Source organism: Drosophila serrata, unplaced genomic scaffold (genome assembly GCF_035046125.1).
Source record: "Drosophila serrata isolate PLE 108 unplaced genomic scaffold, ASM3504612v1 contig_69, whole genome shotgun sequence".
NCBI classification, from domain to species: Eukaryota; Metazoa; Arthropoda; class Insecta; order Diptera; family Drosophilidae; genus Drosophila; species Drosophila serrata.
Genome location: NW_028256967.1, coordinates 48,979 through 67,206, shown reverse-complemented (window position 1 = coordinate 67,206; position 18,228 = coordinate 48,979). Strand labels below are relative to the sequence as shown.

Sequence of the window (18,228 nt, the reverse complement as noted above, 5' to 3'; positions counted from 1 at the left end):
TAAAAAAAATTACGAATTTTTTTATTTTTGTTTTATATTTGAAAAGTTATGGAACTTTTCCACTTGCGCACAATAATCCAGCCGATTCTCTTTTGAACTTCAATGCATTGCAATATCGGCGTCATTGGTCCAATATAAAAATTTTCATCATTGTAGTTCTCAGTGGGATCATATTGGAATGCCAATGGATTGTATGATGCCAATGATCTTCCTGTCCTCACACATTGTCTCAATAGGGCATTTTCTCTTATTGTATTTTGTCTTTCTCCTTTTGGACTATAACGTCAAATGCACGATCCACATAATTAACACATTTTAACTTACCACCTTAAAGACAAACCTACACTTTATTTATTTTATTTTTTCCAATTGAAATGTTAGGAAACGACTATTTGATATATTGGTTTGGTAGTAAATACTATATATCAGCGATTGATATCCCGCTTTTGTTGAACGGGAGAAAAAGTATCCTCCCTACCGATTTTTACCCAAATCTGTTCTGTCGTTCTTGAGTTATAAGTGGTGTAACAGACACGACTTTCTTTTATATATGTATATAGATATTATATTTTGTAATATTGTGACATAAATACGAATAGGGTTGAAATTAATAATTGGAATTAAACACTTAATATAATTACTTTTTGTATTACATATAAAAATAACGGGGGGGGGGGGAAACAAGGCATTCAAGCATTACAAAATGTAAACAAGCTAAAATCAAAACAAACAAATTAAAATGCATATGTATACAAATACAGTGAAATACATGTTTGATAACATGTTTGTGAATTAATATTTTCTTTTGTTGCTGTACCACTAATCAGCAAGTTATTAGCGATTTATCAACACACAGGTCGAGGCAGGTGATGAGTCATCGATGAATGTCAATACAAATTAAATCATCAGCAACAAATTAAATCATCAGCAACAAATTAATTTAACAAATAATCTATGATTCAAAAACGATTAACAATTTATCACCTGCTTGACATTCTTCTGTGCAGATCTGTGAGCCCTATTCTCCTCAGTGGTAAGGACTGCTCGTCGCTCAGCAACCTCGAAAATGTCTGTAAACCGGTTTTTGCAGTGCCAGAATTTAGTCGCTGGAAATTGCCGGACCAATTCATCTTGATGCGGCCGAGGCCGCCTGCCGCCAGGAAACATATGTTTCCTGTTCCCCCGAGAACTCGGGCAGACATTTGACCACGTCCAGCGGCTCGTTACAGACGACATCGCCTGTTATGTCTATAGGTTCGTAAACCTTTATTTGTGCGGGCGAAACCCGCGCCTCTGCCAACTGCCTAACCAGGTCGTCTATGGTTTTGCGCAGTTCGTTTCTCCTGCGCTGGTCTTTGCCAGTTTTTTCTTTAAGAGTGTTGGCCACAGCGGCCTGGATGACGGCTTGAAGTTGGTCCGCGTTTATTCCCATATTCGTATTTGAAGGGGCTCCAGTAGCTGCCTCTCACAGAGTCGCTATGTTGTGTTTTATTCCTATAAGTTAGGAATGAGGGGTTCATGGATAGCTACGCTAATTTCCACTAACAAAGAGTTGTATGCCTAAGCAGCCACAAAGAAGCAAAGCTAAACAGAATCGGGCTATGAATGCGCGGTGTCGGGTTCGAGCACCGGTATGAAATGGGGAAGTAATAAGAAACCCAAAAATTGAAATGCACACAATTTAATGAGACAGTGCCAATAAAATTAGCTAAATAAATTCACAATAATTTAATTCTTCCGCTTTGGTGCTGGCCTAGGGACTCAGATAGTTTACCAATTATAAGAGTTTAATGACGGATTATGAGAGCGATGGCTCTTTATTATTCAAATGTCAAAACAGAAATAAAGCTTAAAGCTAACATTAATGAAATTTATAGCGGCCACTGCAATGGTCAGTGTTTGCCAGCTTACCACGAGCTTCCGGCCAGACGCTGTGTCAGCCATGATACAATTATACAAGGTAGTCTCGTCGGCTGCCTAACCTTTCAGCTTTTTGTCAGTGCGTTCTCGTTTGTCAAAGGAAAAGGTTGTGTGCGGACGATTTTTTGTTTACTATTAACCCTTGTGTGAGATGTCGTTCTGCAATTTCTGTCGGAAGCACGTGCATGGAGTAAAATTGATAAAAGCACCAAAATGTTTAACCAAGTAGACATTGTGGGAGGAAATTAAGGAGCTGGAAATTGTTTTTTTTTTAGATATAGTTTCTGATTATTTTAGTACTACAAAAAACGTTAAGGAGAAATAGGTTCTCAGAATATAAACATTAATTTAGATATAAAAAAATCTTACTTTGAGATTCGCATATATTTTAAAATTAAGAATTTAAACAAAAAAATAGGTATACAAAAACAAAAATAACGATTAATTTCAAATTCAAAACAAACAAATTCAAATTCAACTCTTTTTACTATATATGAACAATTTAACTCCCATGGACTATCTAAGGGTTAAACTAAAAGCTCTTTTGTCGTTTCACTCGCACTTACTTCGCAGACTTCTCTCACTCGCACTTGTTGTGAGTAATGAGTAGGGGAGTGCTTTTGCCGACGAGACTACCTTGTATAATTCTACCATCCCTGCATTACATCTCATCAGTAATTCATCAACGTTTCATCAACAGTCAAGGGGGTGCTGTTTATGATTCATCGATGACAGGCCATACAAACTGTTGATGAATTTAACATGGGCATGTCCTAGGCTGTCATCAATAGAAATTCATCAACAATAAATCGATGATTCATCGATGTTTCATCAACAATTCATCAACAATAAATCGATGATTCATCATCAATTCATCGATGTTTTATCAACAATTCATCTTCAATTCATCGATCAACTTAATATTGTGTGTGTGCCGCCAGTGCCGCCTCTGCACAGGAGCGAGCTTTCTGTCCCCGGCTTGCTCTCGCACTCCAACTATTGCCGATCTCCCGCTCTCGCTTTAACGAGGCAAAGCGACCGGAAGCTCGGTTTTACGTTAAGTTATTAGTCTCATGTAAGCAGCGAATAAAAACTGACGCTAAAATCTTTGGACTCCAATAACGAATCTTTGCGGGCAGGATCGCCCCCCTAAACAATTATTATTGTGACATAAATACGTATAGATTTTAAATTAAATTTTGGAATAAAACATTTAGTATTTATATTTTTTGCATTACTTATAAAAATAAAATAAATAAAAATAATGAAAACAATAAGAACAATATATAGGGACTCAAGCACTAAAAAAATGTAAACAAACCAAAATCAAAACAAACGAACACATCGATATGCTCATGTATACATCAGCTGTTTTTGCTGCCGTTCTCGTCCCCTCTCTATCTTTCAAGCGGTCAGCAGACCAAAAAATAAAATTTAAATATTATATTTCATCGTTGCGCTTGCGAACAGAAGCACACATATAATCACGCACATGTTTGTTCTGTGTTTACTCATACATGCCAACGCATTCTATTTTTAGAATTTTACGCTCTCAACTTTGTGAGAGTATGAAGAGCGCTATTGTCGTTTGAATAAAAAAATTAGCCTCATATTGCAAAACGAATGTATGGTCGTGAGGCATCTTAAAAATTGTAGTCTTTGGTTAAATGCAATAAAAAAAATCTCATAAGTTAATAGTTTAAAGAATTTGCTTTCGTATTGATGAAGGTTTTCAATTGGTTGGAATTGAGTTTATCAAGCTTTATCCAAAATAAAGAGACATATTTTCTTTTGCTTTTAGTATTGTCCTATGAACCGTTATCTATTGTTTTCGTTTTCTGCTTGTTTCTTAATAGATCAATCTATGCGATAAAAAAATGTTCATGGAAATCGGTCAACAACAACATGAATAATTACTTAAACAAGTTTGGCGGTGAAAATAATTGTGAGTTTGTGTAAATACTTTTGACCACCACTGTATATAATAATAATACATAATATTATAAATAATGTAATATAAAAATGCTCTGTTCGTGTCTACTTCCTTCACAGACTTGAAAAGTTCTGAACCGTTTAAGCCCAAATTTTTAGAGAACATGCGTTGAGGTTCCAGCTCGGTTATTGTCTACTTTTGATGTTGATAGCTTATCTGCATTTGCGAATATATCAATTTTTTTCGCCGTTTCCCCGTGCCCCTACTGCTGCGCCCTCTACAGGCAGCCAGCTGAATCAAAGCATTTCCTGTCAAACATTCAAAACATATTGAAAGAAGAAATTGGAGATAAAAATTTTATTTTTTGTTCAGGTTCAGTAAGAAACGAAGTCATGCCACCCAAGAAGTCGAGTTTGGGTCGTCGTACTCGCAATACAGAAGCAAACAGACGTAAGATTACGAATGACTGACGAAGAACGGGCCTCCATCCGAGAGACTGAGCGGCTGAAAGCAATGCAGATGCATAACGAGGAATCAGCAGAAAGACGAGCAGATAGGCTTGAGAGAAAACGATTGAGAGTTAGGCAGTCGCGTTATGCAGCAATCGATTTGATTCACTCTCAAAATAATGAACGCGACAGGGAAAGGGTAGCTGAAGCGCGTTTACAGCTTGCAGCAGATCAAAACCTGCAATACAATCGTCTTGCATTCAGATATAATCCAACTGTTGATTACAGCTCGAATCGCAATGTCGTTATTGGCCGGATGCATCAGGTCTGCATATACTGTCAGGCTCCTTCGATTGAATCAGACGAAACTTCGGTCCGAGGAATATATCCATTTGCGGGATGCTGTGATGAATGACCGTAATACAACCAACGTTGGAAAGCTCACGATTTTGCAATCCTCATACATAGGTAGTCCACGCCGCATGCATGAATATGCTCAAGATGCCATGGCATATGTTCGTTGCTACGGCCGTCCAGATTTATTTATCACCTTCACATGCAATCCAGTTTGGTACGAGATAGTGCAGCTGTTATTTCCTGGACAATCGTCTAGGATAGGCATGACATCACAGCCCGTGTTTTCAGACAACAGCTCAAGTCACTGATGGATTTCATTGTGAAACATGGAGTTTTTGGATCTGTGCGGTGCTGGATGTATTTAATAGAATGGCAGAAGAGAGGATTGCCGCATGCGCACATACTGATTTGGCTGTATGATAAAATTACTCCAGACGAAATCGACGATGTTATATGCGCTGAGATTCCACGGGCCGAGGTTAATACGGATTTGCATGAAGTTGTCATCAAGAACATGATCTATGGCCCTTGTGGTACCCTCAACCCATGTTCACCATGAATGGTAGACGGGAAGTGTTCCAAGCGATATCCTCGAGCATTTACAGCCAACACCGTAACAGGGGACGATGGATATCCTCTGTATAGGAGACGGTCAACTGAAGATGGAGGGACTTCGGCAACTTTAAACATGACAATTGGTGATATTGAGGTAGACAATCGTTGGGTGGTTCCATACTCACCACTATTGTCAAAATCATACAAAGCGCACATCAACGTAGAATAATGCAATTCCGTGAAATCGATTAAATATAACTGCAAGTACGTGAATAAAGGCAGCGGTATGGCAGTTTTTGGTGTTCAGGCAGAAAATGGTGACAGCAATGCAGTACGAGTTGTCGATGAAATCTCTCAATACCAGGCTGGAAGATACATAAGCAGCAACGAGGCTGCATGGAGAATTTTTTCGTTCCCAATTCATGAACGCTATCCAGCTGTAGTTCACTTGGCAGTCAATTTGGAGAATGGTCAACGTGTCTATTTCACAGAACTAAATGTGCAAGAAAAAGTCCTGAATCCGCCTACGACAACTCTGACTGCCTTCTTCACCTTATGCCAGGAAGATGCTTTTGCCATAACCTTGATGTATTCAGAAGTGCCCTCTTAACCACAATATGCCACAGAGAAACGTGGCAGGGTACAGCTAGTAATGTATAATTTAATTTAAATATAGCAAAAATCCGCTCTCTCAAATAGAAACATCAACGGTCAAAAAAATCATCGATGATGTATAAAATTCGAAAAACATCAAGTGATGTATCGATTTTCTTATCGATGTTTTTGCACTTCTATTAATTTATTGTTTTTTCAGATGCGGGAAGTTCCTGGACTCCATACCAATTGTGAGTTGATATCTTGTCTTTAATTGTAAACAATTTAAAGCTGCAAAATTTTATCAGGGAAAACTAAAAGGTGACTCCATTTCTTCAGAAAATTATGAGTTCAGATAGAGATCCCGACTATTCTATTCGACGAATATTGCGACAAAGACAAAAAAAAAAAGAAGCGAATCAATTGAGAATGGTAAAATTGATTTAGATAAGAATAAACGTAAAACGAAGAAGAAAGGATCCTTGTACAGCAAAAATAACGCATACGATGAATATGGAAATATTCGTTTCAACGGAGTGGACATCTGTAAGAGTTTCGTCATTATTGAAAAAATATTATTAATTATTTTTTCATTTAAGGCGACTGTATGAATGAAGAATGTGATGGTTGCTGGTACGTATGCCGTTGTTGTGGCTCTACAAAATGTGGTCCTCAATGTCGCTCAAATCGAAAATTTTTTTTATGAAGGCATAATATATGATGGAAAGGATTTATCTTTAACTAATAAATTTGTTACCAAATAACGTTAGGGTAGCATTGAATTTCCGTTATATTGAGTTTGTTTTCTAACTGTAAGGGAAATCTTTTCATTTGTAAAAATAATCAAAACTGGACCACAAACGGCCTCATAGGTTTCCTTTCTTAAGTGTGAATATAAGATGATTAGGTTAGACCCAATATTTACAGAAGCCAAAATGTTTGATTATCTGCTTTATGTGCTTCTAGCTTCAATGCATTGCTGTAGCCGGCTATAACCTTAGCGCGGCTCGAGTTTTCGGAACTCCATTTCGTCTCTTAATTCTTATTGCATTTAGAACTGTATTCTCAAATGTTTTTCGTTTAAGTTTTAGTTGTGTAAAAGTTTAATATTATACAGCAGAAATGGGCATGCCTTGACTCCCAGAGCTCGTGCGGCTCAATCCGTTATGTTTTGAAATAGGAAGAGGTCTCAGCGCACATTTACAAAAACAATGCAATATCAGAAAGCCTGACGGCAAATGCACATCTACACAAAAACTCTAGAACACAAAAACAAAATACATGTATTTTTGTAATAATTGGGACGTGCAGCGACGCTGGTTGTTTCTAAAATTTGTTGTCTGGCTCATTTCCCTATTTTTCGTGCCCATCTTTGTTAAACATGCCTGTTCCACTTTCGAACCGGAGGTGAATTTCATACTATTTTTTACCCTTGCAGGGTATAATTTCAGTCAGAAGTTTGCAACGCAGTGAAGGAGGCACCTCCGACTATATAAAGTATATATATTCTTGATCAGGATCAACAGCCGAGTCGATCTTGCCATGTCCGTCTGTCCGTCTGCCCGTCTGTCCGTTTCTACGCAAACTACTCTCTCAGTTTTGAAGCTATCTGAAAGCAACTTTGTAGTTAGCCTTCTATATACTCTCACTCGTATATATGTCGGAACGGCCGGTTCGGACGACTATATCACATAGCTTCCATAGGAACAATCGGATTATTTTTACAAAAAAATTTTTAACTTTTTCAGTTTTCAATAGAATTTGATCAAATTTTAGATATAGCCATTTTACTATACTCTACAATTTTGCATACAATTTTTTGAAAATCGGACTACTATATCATATAGCTCCCATAGGAACGATTGAGAAATTAATACAATTAAAAATTATAACTTTTTCGGTTTTCAACAGATTTTCATAAAATTTGAGGTATAGCCATTTTATATTAGTCTTTAAATTTAGTGTCAAATTTCATGAAAATCGGACGAATATATCATATAGGTGCCATACAAGCGATCGTTTGATGTAGAGGAAAAATGCTGTGAATGTAAAACTTTTTCATTGTTTTTTAACACAAATATATATAATTTTTATTGTATGGATTCCTATTCATAGAAGTTCTATCTGCAAGGGTATATAAACTTCGGCGTGCCGAAGTTAGCTTCCTTTCTTGTTTTTTTTTAATTTTGTCCAAGTCGTTTGCTTGGCTTATATATTTTTTTTTCAAACATTTATTATGGAGTTTGTACAATTTATAAAAGCAATTGGCACACATTATGACAACAATTTTTAATAACATTATATTTACAAATGCCAAATTAATGTTATTTGGTTCTACTTTATTTATTACGTCCACTGACTTAACGTCTACTATACACATATTGGCTTTATTTAATATACAATTTTTATTTATGTTTAGTTTTTTTATTGATGTAAAGTTATTATTACTTGTTTCATTTGATAATTCAAAATTTATATGTTTGCTTATTTTATTTGTCTCTATGGACATCTATATTTGAAATGAAGAATTTTTTTTTTTTTGTTTTTTTTTTTTGTTCACAAAACTCTACCTAATGTTTGAATGGCTTTGCAGGCCATTCTCTACCTGCTCGATTTAACAATGTTCTATAGTTACTACTAGTTATGCATCGCGGTGCATCTTATTTTACTCTTAATAATATTTTTAAAAAATCTCTTTTTTTGTGTTGTTGGTCGCTCTTTGTAGCGCTGTCGGTCTGCCTCTGACGCCTGGCCGTCTTGTGGGAGTGGGTTTTCTTGATTGTATATTCACAATAGGGTGAATATAATGGACCCTCGCAGTTCTTCGGGCATTCCTTCATTAACATCGGTAGTGTCTTCGGTGTAGGCGGTTTTTTGTTGGTTTTTCCGCCAATGGTGTTGATTTCTTTTGTGGTATTTGAAACATCTACTGCCGTTGGCTATCTTCTTTTTGACTTCTGAATTTCTATCAAAAAATCAAGTTCAGCTTGTAATTTCACAGCAATATCCCACTTAATGGGGTTGTCACTTTTGTACAAGAGTTGTACCAGTTCGATTTTGCCTTTTCCACTGCGTTTTGTAGGCTTTTTAACCTCTATGGCGCTCATTATTTTAGCGTTTCACTAGGGGCGCCAGTGGCTAATTAAGTGGTGGTGGACGGCATACGTAGCGGTGTCGCTGCCAGTCCTGGATTTGGCAGCTTCTCGAACAATAATAACTCCAGCAACAGTTGCAGACGAGCGTGGCTGGACCTCCGCACTTTATGCAAAGTTCTTTCATGGTCGTCGCCATGCAGAATTGTCCATTAGTATTGAGAATAAAATAGTCCACTTGTTGTGGTTGGTTCAAGAGTCTTTATTCGAATGTTTATTAGATTTCTTAAACTAAGGCTTGCTAGATGTCGGCGCAGCGGCAGAGCAGCCGTTTTATATATAAGTAATGTAACAATATGTAAAATGGGCAGAGAGATATATGTATTTATGCATGCACAAATGTATATAAGCAGTCAGTGTGGGGAACCATGCTGACTCGGCTCTAATCGCCAAATGCTAAGAGTGCATATCATATTACGTTTGCACTTGAAATGGGTATGGGTACTTGGCATATTGTCGCTGAGTGACAAAGGCAATGCCCTATGTACTTTATTGGCATAACAACAGAGTGTTGTGACTTCGGCTAACAAAGTGTTGCCGCTCAATATTTATGTAATGAAATAAGAGGGCATATGTGCATACACTACAACAAAACGAATGTATGATCGTAAGGCATAGAGCTGCTGGCTCTAGAGCCAGCACGAAAACATCGCTGTATGCGTGAGATAGAGCTTGCTTTTGACCGAAATGTGAGAGAGCCTGAAGCCAGTTCAAAAGCCAGCGCGAATAAATTGTATGACGTTCCGGATCTTCAACACTATAATGTCTTTGGAATAAGTAAAATGTATATTGTTTTAGGAGACTACCATAATCGTTCCAAGAAAACTTAAAATCGATTTAAAATAAAACATGAAAGGAAGCTAACTTCGGCTCGCCGAAGTTTATATACCCTTGCAGATAGAACTTGGATGACTAGGAATCCATACAATATAAATTTTATATATTTATGTTAAAAAACAATGAAGTAATACCTATTTTCATTTCATTCACCTATAGATATTATATTTGCAGTTTTACATTCAAAGATTTGCATTTTTCCTCTACAAGAAACTATTGTTTGTATGGCACCTATATGATATAGTTGTCCGATTTGACACAAAATTTAAGACTAATATAAAATGGCTATACCTCAAATTTGATGAAAATCTGTTGAAAAATGGAAAAGTTATGATATTTAATTGTATTAATTTCTCGATCATTCCTATGTGAGCTATATGATATAGTAGTCCAATTTTCATACATTTTTATATAGTCGGAGGTGCCTCCTTCACTGCGTTGCAAACTTCTGACTGAAATTATAATACCCTGCAAGGGTATAAAAATAAATAAATAATAAATCAATCATTATTTCTAAATTACTTTATTTAGAAAAGTGTTTGCTCACAAAGTGATTAGAATTTTCAATATCCTTTTCTATTAACTCTCGTTTTCATTGTACATTTATTATCTATTTATTATTATTTTTTTCTTTTCCTAAGTAGATTGTTGTCAGCTACAATAAAGGAAGCTAACTTCGGACACCTTTGCAGATTGCAATTCCATCAATAATATAATACTACATGAATGATATATGTGTATGTCAAAATACTTGAAGTAGTACTAAGTTTCATGAAATTCACCAGTTCACCGGTTTCATAAAATTAAACCCGAAATTTTACAAAAATATTAAATGGCTATATCTCGAATTTTATGAACATATATATTTTTAATTATATTAATTTTTCGATCGTCCCTATGCACTATAGGTCGAACAACCACCTTTTGTTGCACTTATTAATATCATCAAAACCAAGTAAAATCGTAATAATTATTGATTTACCACATTTTATTACATAAAATTACAGTTTTCTCTTTCTGCATGGCTCAGGCGATCAACCATATCAACCATATGCAGTATTCTAAGATTCGACACACTTTAAAAAAAAAAAACGATCTGGGAGCCGAATGTTCTTTAAAAAGACTTTAAAGTATATAGTGAAGTGTTTCTGTTTTGTGAGTCGAACTAATGTCCCGTCAGTTGACTAAGGACAACGCTAAGTTGAATTAATAAAACGAATATTCCGCTTCACGTCTTTATTCAAATGATCTCAGCTTAAGACTAAATTATTGTGACAAAAATCTAACTTCTACTGCCCTTTGTTTACAAAAGTTGGGGAGCGAGATCGCCCGCTTGGGATATTTATTGAAGAATTATTTATGTTATTGAGAAGGAACATTGATTGCTCCGGATGTGGATTGTTTACATTGGTTCAGCGTGGGATCGCCTACGCTGCAGATTCATATTTCTTGGAACATAACAGAATTTGTGAATATGTCACTTCCCTCCCCTTAAAAGGGTTGCCTATGTTTGGGCTGGCATTTCAGGGTACAATGCAACTGATTTTGTGCCGGTTCTATTTCTTGTTGTGGTTCTTGATTATTTTTTGCTTGTTTTCTAAATTTTGTATATAAAAAGGTAAGTGGATTTTGTGTATACAATTTTGATAGGACAACAAAAATAATAAGAACGATAACTACTAATATTATAATTACGTAAAGTGTGGTATTATTTTTTCTACATTTTTATTTGCTTTAAATAGATTTTCTAATTTTCCCTTTTGAAGTGGACCTTTTCTGTATCTAGTGTCAATGTTAAATTCCTGTCGATCTTCATTTATTTTATCTATTTTCCTTTCTTTAATATTTTGAGTGTTTAATATTGGATGTCCAGCGTATAAGAATATTTGAGCAGGTGTTTGTCCAGTGGTGTCATGTTTTATTTTATGATTGTATGTGTAAAGAATTGTCTCTATCATGCTTAATATTACTTCATCATCGGATGAGTTGATTATTCGGATTTTTTCATTTATTGTCTTATGTAGTCTTTCGACGTCTGCTACACCGGTTTTTGCCGTGTTAAGTTGTAATTCAATTCCTTCTGCTTCAAGCCATCGCTTTAGAGTCAAGCTGGTGAAAGCTCCGTCTCTGTCTGCCTTTAGTAATTTGGGTTTACCTAACTGATTAAAAATGCGCATTAGTGCGTTCCTGCATTATATCCAATCCTTTGATTTAATATGTTCAAGTGTAGCGAATTTTGAATAAATGTCAATGCAACTGATGTAATGTTTTCCCTCAGATGAATAAATATCTACTACAAATTTGTCTCGACAATGTTCAGGGTTGGGTGTGATTTTAAGAGGCATTTTGGTATTTCTGTGTTCTGTTTTAGACAAATTGCATATGTTGCATTCATTTATTATATTCTGAATTAATAGTTGGCTATTTGGAAAAAAGTGATTTTCTTTGAATAATTTAGTCATTTTCTGTATACCAGGATGTAAAAGTTTTTCATGCGATTGAAGTATAATTTCTTTGAATTCGGCGTATGAACAAACATTCTTTAATAAGTGGAGGCTGCGAATTACTTTAGTGTAAGTGGTATTAATAATTTCTCTGTGTGCTCTTTGAATGATTTCAAAATCTACATCGCTTTCAATATGAATGGTAATGTTTCTATGAATAAAATGATCAAGTAAAATTTGTTTGGCTTTGTCGAGTGTCATTACATTATATTGAATTGTTGTAATGGAGTTACCGAATATTGTTGAATGCTCTACTTTATTGTTATCGGATTTAATGAAAATTATTTGTTTTTTGAAATAGTTTATTGGTTTTTCTGTTAAATGAATTAGGTTACTATTATCTTCTTCTGCACTATGTTGAGTAACTTCACTATGGTGATTTTCTTCAATTTTAATTCTTGATAATGCATCGGCAACTGAATTTTCTTTCCCTTTAATATAGTCGATTTTAAATTGGTATTCGTTTAACTTGGCATTCCATCTTTGTAACTTGGCATTTGGTTCTTTTAAAGTATGCAGCCATCTAAGAGGTTGATGGTCACTTGCAATGAGAAAATGTCGTCCTAGTAAATAATGTCGAAAAGTTTTAGTGGCCCAAACAATGGCAAGTAATTCCTTTTCGATAGCACTGTAATTTAATTCATGTTCATTAAGTGTTCTGCTAATAAAGGATATAGGATGACCATTTTGAGAAAGTACGGCTCCAAGGGCTAGATTACTGGCATCTGTGGTTAAAGTGAATTTTTTTTCGAAATCGGGTAATTGGAGAATTGGTTCTCTAATTATTAATGTTTTAAGTTTTTTGAATGCTTCTATGTAATCGATATTTTGTGTATCTATTTTTGCTCCTTTTTTTAAACATTTGGTCATTGGTTTTGCTATGTCTGCGTAGTTTGGGATAAATTTACGATAATAACCGGTTAATCCAAGGAAAGCTCTGATCTCTTTTACTTTTGTTGGAATTGGATATGAAACTATGGCTTTAACTTTAAGGGGGTTTGGTTTTATACCATTGGGGGTTACGATGTGACCAAGAAAACTAGATTCCTTTTTTAAGAATTCACATTTGTCTAACTGTAACTTTAAATTTGCTTCTGCAAGTTTGGAAAAAACTAGCTGTAATGAATTTAAATGTTCGGTAAGGGATGTGGAAAAAATTATGATGTCATCTAAATACACTAAACAGTGTTTATTGAGCAACGGTCGAAGGATATTATTCATACACCTTTGAAAAGTAGCAGGTGCATTTCGAAGGCCAAATGGCATTCGAAGGTATTCGTAATGACCGCTTTTGGCGGAGAATGCAGTTTTAGGTATTGATTCTGAGTCCATTTCTATATGATGAAATCCCTTTTCCAAATCGATAGTTGTAAAATATTGACATTTACCTAGTTTACCAAGGATTTCGTCCATGTTTGGTATTGGGTATCTGTCGGGAATAGTTATTTCATTTAGCTTTCTATAATCAATTACTACTCTATACTTAATTTTTCCAGATGTATCAGGTTTTTTGGGTACTACCCAGGTAGGACTATTGTATGGTGAATTACTTTCCCTAATTAATCCCTGATTAAGCATTTCCTGTACTTGGTTATCGACTTAAATTTCGTGCGCTTGAGCAAGTGGGTACTGTTTCGAATAAATTGGGGAGTTATGTGTTGTATTTAGTACGTGTTTAATGGTATTTGTAAATGTAAGATTGTCTCCTTCTTCATATTGAAGATTTTTTAATTTATTTAATAAACCTTTCAACCTTGAAGTTTCCTCCTGATTCAGGTGATCTAATCGAAATAATCCGAAATCAATTTTTTTTGTTGATTCCTGAGGTGATTTTTTAATTGGTTCTATTGGCTTTTGGATATAAAAATTTTGGTTCTTTTCTGATTTTGAAGTTATTAATTTATATGTTTTATCAAAAAGGGTAACTGTGCTATTTTTGTAATTTATAATTGATTGTGCATTTTTCAACAATTTTCTGCCAATTAGTATATCATAATTATTAGAAAAATTGTGTACATAAAATGGTTCAGTTGTTTTAAAAATACTATTGCTGGGTAACATAATTAAATTGTTCAATGTAATAGGGCCATTTGATGTCAAAACTTCGCATATAGTATTTTGAATAGGAAGACAAAATATATTTTTATTGATCATATTTATTGTGGATCCTGTGTCTATAAGGCAATTGTATGTGCAACCTTTGTATGATATTTCTATGTATTGGTGTTGTCCGGGGCTGTTAGCCGAAAATTTTCGTTTGGTTCTGAGCTATTTAGATTTTGTTCATCTTTATTTTGGGTGTATTGGACCTGTTGTTGCTGTTGTTGTTCATTAGTCAACCTATGGTATTGATTGTGGTCATAATACTGTTGTTCATAATAATTAGGTTGTATTTCTTCGTATTCGTGTTCGTGTGCGTCTTGAAATCTTAATTCGTCAATAGACATTTTGGTTTGTTCACTGTCCGATGGTCTTAGTCGTTTGGTAACCGGGAAGTTAGTATTTTTAGATGTAGAGGGTTGTTGTTGTTGAGGGTATGTATTTGCTTTAAAATGTGCTGTTTGAGGATTTTGAATTTTATTTAAATATTGTGGAAAAGGATTTTTGTGAGTAAATGGTTGTGTGTTCATGTATTGGTTGGGTCCAAAATGATTTGGCCACATATTTTGGTTGTTAGGTATCTGTTGTGTATAGGTGGGTCTAAATGATTGCGTGTATTGATTAAAATTAGGTTGGAATGGTTGAGAATATTGTGGGTAACTTGGTCGATATTGGGTTTGTGTATTTGTATTGAATTTGTGTGGTTTAGAATTCTGATTAGGGTTTGAGTTTTTATTACGATTTTCTGGAATTTTATTTAATTCAAAATTAACATGTTCATCATATATTCCCTCATTTTGTGCGATAGTGATTAATGATCTTAAGTCTTCAATGTTATGATGAGCCAAAATTGTAAATAATTGTATTGGTAATTTTCTGATCAATATTTTAATGGAATCTTTAATCGCCTGAAGATAAATAAGAAAGTCTGGCTGGTTACCTTCTAGATGCAATTTTGAAATTAGTACGTCGTCTTTCTGCTTCTTCGCAGAATGCTCTCAGATTTCCCTTGTAAGGTGTGTCCCTGAAGTTCTCCAGTAGTTTGTAGTTCGGTGTTTGGGGTTAAAATTCTGCAACTAGTCTCGATCTAAGGGTAGGCCAATCTTCAATGTTCGGAAGGCCCAATGATCGTGTTACGTGTCCGTCCAAGTTTCTTTCGATGGCTCCAAGAAGAATCCTCTTTTGTCGCACATCATTAGTTTGGTAGAGTGAAATTACATAGTCCACTCTGCTGACGAAAGTGTAGAGAGTTTCTGGATCACCCTTAAAAGGCATGATGTCTTTTAGCTGCCGACGAGCTTCAGCAAGGTTGTTGTCGCTTAGTGTTTTGTTACAGTAAATTTGTTGTTATAGTAAAATAAAAATTTATTTTAGTTTATTTTTTATTTCACTTTTTAAAGTTGAAGTGTTTGTTTAAATTAATTTTCTTAAAATTTATTTGTTGTTATTAACTTTTAGGTGCCGTTGGACTTATTGTGTTTTTGTTTTGTTTTGTTCTTCCACTTTTTGTTGGACAACCGAATTGGAATTATAATCCAAGTTGAAGTGTTTTAAAACGTTTTGCGTAATTATTGTTCGAGAACTGAATTATAAAATTTAATTTATTTTTCACTCGAGGTTCTTTTTTTTCGGATACTTTTTGTATCCTACCAACTGCGCCAGTGAAGTGTTTCTGTTTTGTGAGTCGAACTAATGTCCCGTCAGTTGACTAAGGACAACGCTAAGTTGAATTAATAAAACGAATATTCCGCTTCACGTCTTTATTCAAATGATCTCAGCTTAAGACTAAATTATTGTGACAAAAATCTAACTTCTACTGCCCTTTGTTTACAAAAGTTGGGGAGCGAGATCGCCCGCTTGGGATATTTATTGAAGAATTATTTATGTTATTGAGAAGGAACATTGATTGCTCCGGATGTGGATTGTTTACATTGGTTCAGCGTGGGATCGCCTACGCTGCAGATTCATATTTCTTGGAACATAACAGAATTTGTGAATATGTCACTTCCCTCCCCTTAAAAGGGTTGCCTATGTTTGGGCTGGCATTTCAGGGTACAATGCAACTGATTTTGTGCCGGTTCTATTTCTTGTTGTGGTTCTTGATTATTTTTTGCTTGTTTTCTAAATTTTGTATATAAAAAGGTAAGTGGATTTTGTGTATACAATTTTGATAGGACAACAAAAATAATAAGAACGATAACTACTAATATTATAATTACGTAAAGTGTGGTATTATTTTTTCTACATTTTTATTTGCTTTAAATAGATTTTCTAATTTTCCCTTTTGAAGTGGACCTTTTCTGTATCTAGTGTCAATGTTAAATTCCTGTCGATCTTCATTTATTTTATCTATTTTCCTTTCTTTAATATTTTGAGTGTTTAATATTGGATGTCCAGCGTATAAGAATATTTGAGCAGGTGTTTGTCCAGTGGTGTCATGTTTTATTTTATGATTGTATGTGTAAAGAATTGTCTCTATCATGCTTAATATTACTTCATCATCGGATGAGTTGATTATTCGGATTTTTTCATTTATTGTCTTATGTAGTCTTTCGACGTCTGCTACACCGGTTTTTGCCGTGTTAAGTTGTAATTCAATTCCTTCTGCTTCAAGCCATCGCTTTAGAGTCAAGCTGGTGAAAGCTCCGTCTCTGTCTGCCTTTAGTAATTTGGGTTTACCTAACTGATTAAAAATGCGCATTAGTGCGTTCCTGCATTATATCCAATCCTTTGATTTAATATGTTCAAGTGTAGCGAATTTTGAATAAATGTCAATGCAACTGATGTAATGTTTTCCCTCAGATGAATAAATATCTACTACAAATTTGTCTCGACAATGTTCAGGGTTGGGTGTGATTTTAAGAGGCATTTTGGTATTTCTGTGTTCTGTTTTAGACAAATTGCATATGTTGCATTCATTTATTATATTCTGAATTAATAGTTGGCTATTTGGAAAAAAGTGATTTTCTTTGAATAATTTAGTCATTTTCTGTATACCAGGATGTAAAAGTTTTTCATGCGATTGAAGTATAATTTCTTTGAATTCGGCGTATGAACAAACATTCTTTAATAAGTGGAGGCTGCGAATTACTTTAGTGTAAGTGGTATTAATAATTTCTCTGTGTGCTCTTTGAATGATTTCAAAATCTACATCGCTTTCAATATGAATGGTAATGTTTCTATGAATAAAATGATCAAGTAAAATTTGTTTGGCTTTGTCGAGTGTCATTACATTATATTGAATTGTTGTAATGGAGTTACCGAATATTGTTGAATGCTCTACTTTATTGTTATCGGATTTAATGAAAATGATTTGTTTTTTGAAATAGTTTATTGGTTTTTCTGTTAAATGAATTAGGTTACTATTATCTTCTTCTGCACTATGTTGAGTAACTTCACTATGGTGATTTTCATCAATTTTAATTCTTGATAATGCATCGGCAACTGAATTTTCTTTCCCTTTAATATAGTCGATTTTAAATTGGTATTCGTTTAACTTGGCATTCCATCTTTGTAACTTGGCATTTGGTTCTTTTAAAGTATGCAGCCATCTAAGAGGTTGATGGTCTCTTGCAATGAGAAAATGTCGTCCTAGTAAATAATGTCGAAAAGTTTTAGTGGCCCAAACAATGGCAAGTAATTCCTTTTCGATAGCACTGTAATTTAATTCATGTTCATTAAGTGTTCTGCTAATAAAGGATATAGGATGACCATTTTGAGAAAGTACGGCTCCAAGGGCTAGATTACTGGCATCTGTGGTTAAAGTGAATTTTTTTTCGAAATCGGGTAATTGGAGAATTGGTTCTCTAATTATTAATGTTTTAAGT

General features: G+C 34.7%; 1 protein-coding gene and 1 pseudogene across 4 annotated transcripts in view; one reads left to right on the top strand and one right to left on the bottom strand.

Moving 5' to 3' along the window:
* l(2)41Ab (lethal (2) 41Ab) overlaps window positions 1-18,228 on the bottom strand; it is a 300,238-nt gene that overhangs the window by 237,285 nt on the left and 44,725 nt on the right. The window lies entirely within an intron of this gene.
* Window positions 6,066-6,599, top strand: LOC110184026 (ARL14 effector protein-like; annotated as a pseudogene). Its single transcript, XR_015272904.1, has 2 exons — window positions 6,066-6,354; window positions 6,408-6,599. The product of XR_015272904.1 is annotated as an ARL14 effector protein-like (transcript).